At 41.8% G+C, this 3441-nt stretch overlaps 1 pseudogene across 1 annotated transcript; it reads right to left on the bottom strand.

The window, feature by feature from the left end:
- Nucleotides 1-325: 325 nt before the first annotated feature.
- LOC308253341 (large ribosomal subunit protein eL21-like) lies at nucleotides 326-699 on the bottom strand (annotated as a pseudogene). The gene has a single exon. The product of its transcript is annotated as a large ribosomal subunit protein eL21-like (transcript).
- Between the last annotated feature and the right edge of the window lie 2742 nt (nucleotides 700-3441).

A 3441-nucleotide genomic window follows, 5' to 3' on the forward strand; every position in this document is an offset into this window, starting at 1 on the left:
TCATCCATTTTTTTTTTTTTATTGGCTGCCTCCTTCATGCCCCCTACTGGGGATCGAGCCCACAACCTGGACATGTGCTCTTGACTGGAATCAAACCCTGGACCCTTAGGTTCACAGGCCGATAGTCTATCCACTGAACCAAACCAGTTAGGGTGACACAAAGTTTTCTTTAATTATTCTTTGGGGGGAAGGGCCACCACACTTCCACTCAACTAAGGGAAATATTTTTATCAGCACAGAAGTCTTTTTTATTTTTTTCCCACTTATCATGCCATGAATTCATAGGGAATGGCTTCTAGCTGCTCAGGCTCCTTTCCATTGGTTCTCACAAAATGTGCTTCTCTTTGGCTTCCTTCTTTTTCTGATAATTTTCTTTCACACGTTTCAGAAAGCTATCTCGGCTCTTAGAGTGCTTAATATGCTCAGTACATACATTAATTCTCTTGGCAAGGATCTTGCCCTTAACTTGCTTGTTTACATTAATGCCCACTGCATGCTGGGTGACATTGTAGATTCTTCCAGTTTTGCCATGGTAACATTTGTGGGACATTCCTTTTTGAACAGTGCCCATTCCCTTGATGTCCACAATATCACCTTTCTTGTAGATTTGCATGTGGCCAAAGGAACAACTCCATGTTTTCTAAAAGGCCTGGAGAACATATAGCGGGTGCCTCTCCTCATTCCCTTTGTGTTAGTCATTTCCAAATTACTGGAAGATGTCAGTCCTGACCAAAAGGCTTTCATCCATTTTTGAGTTTATTCTTGTGTATGCTGTAAGTTGGTGGTCTAGTTTCATTTTTTGGCATGTGCCTGTCCAATTTTCCCAACACCAGCAATAAATATTTTAACACCACTCTCTGTCATGTCTCATGTACATTGCTGAAAGCACACTTGTAATGGAGTATTCCATCAAATTTTCTAGACCATGGCTCAAAAAACCTTTTCTATAATGGGCAAGATGGTATATATTTTAATCTCTGTGGGCCATATAGTGTCTGTTGCTGCTTTTGAAGCACAAAGTAATCACAGACAATATGTAAACAAATGAGTGTGGCTGTGTTCCAATAAAGTGTCATGTACACAAGTAAGCAGATAACCAGATTGTCATTAAGAAGTGTCAGGGTATCAGTTTCTAGAGGGCTAACGGTATCTTTGCTATTTTGGGGGTATGATAAGATTAGCTTCCTCTTGTTGGGCAGTATAGTAAATAGCTGCAGAATTGGGAATTGAATATAGGGGAGGCAAACAGAAGAATATTACCTGGACTCAAAAGGTAAGAGAGAGTACATGTGGAGGCAAGAATCTTAGAATTCCTATAGCGGTTTTAGGTGGTCATTAATAATTCCAGAGATTTTTGTGTCATGGGAGTAGAGAGGTGATATTACTTCCATCAACAAAAGGTTTATGAGATTTCCTGAAGCATTACAATCTCTTTTGACTTAGAACTTCAGCATTTGTTATTTGGAGAGAGAACCATGTGCTGGGGTATATAAATGATGTTGGGAGGACAAACGGTCTAGATGGGATTCTGGTTTATCAGGCTGGGCTTCTGTGGGTCTTCTCTGAGTGGACAGATTTCCCTTCTGGCAGCAGTTTTATATAATGGGACAGTTTTTGCATAAGATCTGCTCTTTCTTTGGAAGAGGCATAAGCTGGCTTTAATTCACCAATTCACACATATATTGGGGGGAGGCCAGTAGGTGCTACCTGGCTTGAACAAAGATCAGTTGCTGGGATATGGTGGAAGTACTCAGGCCTGGGCTGTGGAATTTCCTTTCTGAGGTTTTTAGTTCAACAGTGAGACTCATAGGGCCCATGGGAAACAAAAGAAGCCTGCTTTTCAGGTCCATAAACCCCTGACAATTATCCAAGCAAATTTGGTAGTATTACTTTTCTCCCCTATTTTCCTTTTAAGGCTACCATTACTCATTTACATTTGAATACATTTATATAGAAACTAGAGGCCTAGTGCACAGATTCATGCACCAGTGGGGTCCCTTGGCCTGGCCTGTGCCCTCTCAGAATCCAGGACCCCTTGGGGGATTTTGGAGAGCTGGTTTGGCCAGATTCCTGTAGGCCAGGCCAAGGGACCCCATCAGTGCACGGATCTGTGCACTGTGCCTCTAGTCTATATATATAAAAGCCTAAGCGACCATTATGACACACACTGACCACCAGGGAGCAGATGCTTAATGTAGGAGCTGCCCCCTGGTGGTCAGTGCGCTTGCACAGCCAACCTCCTGTGTTCCCTCCCCCTGGCCAGCTGGTCCCAATCATCTCCAATTGGGACTGGGGGAGATGGCCCAATCAGCCCTGATCGCCGGCCAGGCTGAGGGACCCCACCCATGCACGAATTCATGCACCGGGCTTCTAGTATGCATATAAGATCTTTGGTTAGTCTTCCCGCCCTCCCCCCTCTCCCTTTCCCTCTGAGATTCATCAGTCTGTTCCATGTTTCCATGCCTGTGCTTTAAGCATCTGCCCCCTGGTGGTCAGTATGCGTCATAGCTACCAGTCGAATGGTAGAACGGTCACTTAGGCTTTTATATATATAGATTATGGAAGCACAACGGTTATGGAAAGGGAATGGGAGGCTGGGGTAGATAGTCTGGGAGACTTAATGTTTTATTGGGTATCCTGTGTAGTATTTAAAAATTCTGATTTGCATATATTCTTTATAAAAAATATTAAGTTACCTATATTTTAAAAACTACTGGACATGTACATGGCAGGTAGGTTTGGTAGATGAAGGTACGAAGAGGTGGATATTCATTTTAGATACTGAGCGCTGCTGGGGACAAGTAGTTATTCTCATACATTTAGCTGTGGCCAGTGTTTATGATTAGTTACAGAAAAATGCATACATCCTGACTTGCCTAATAATATAAACTTCAACATAAACACTGATAAAACTACATACACAGATCTGTGCAGCTTGGTAATGTCCGTTCCAGTGCTTGCTTGGACCACAGCCCTTCTGCTAAGGTAGTTATCAGTATCACACTTCCTTCTCTCCACCCACCCATAGTGACTGGGCTTGAACACAGGCAAGTAAAGGAACCCAAGGAACTATTGAGTGGAAGCTAAAATTCACATAGATAAATGTCATGAAATAGAGTTATGAACACATAGAAGTTAAAAGAAGAAAGGATTAGTAAGTAGACATTATTGAGTAGATATTGCGGAAACCAATTAGTAATGCAGAATTAAGCATCCATATTAACAAATGAATGGTAATTATGTGATGTGATGGAGGAGTCAGCTAATCATTTTGCAATATGTAACTTTATCAAATTAACACACTATATACCTTAAACTTACACTGTGTTATAGAGAGTAAATGAACCCCCTGTGTTTGGATTTTGCTGCAGAAGTTCCTAGAATTTTCCCCAAATCAACTCCTATCTTTGTGGGATTTGCTTGTTTCTGCTCTTGAATTCC

Source organism: Plecotus auritus, assembly GCF_963455305.1.
Source record: "Plecotus auritus genome assembly, chromosome: 7".
Classification (NCBI taxonomy): domain Eukaryota; kingdom Metazoa; phylum Chordata; class Mammalia; order Chiroptera; family Vespertilionidae; genus Plecotus; species Plecotus auritus.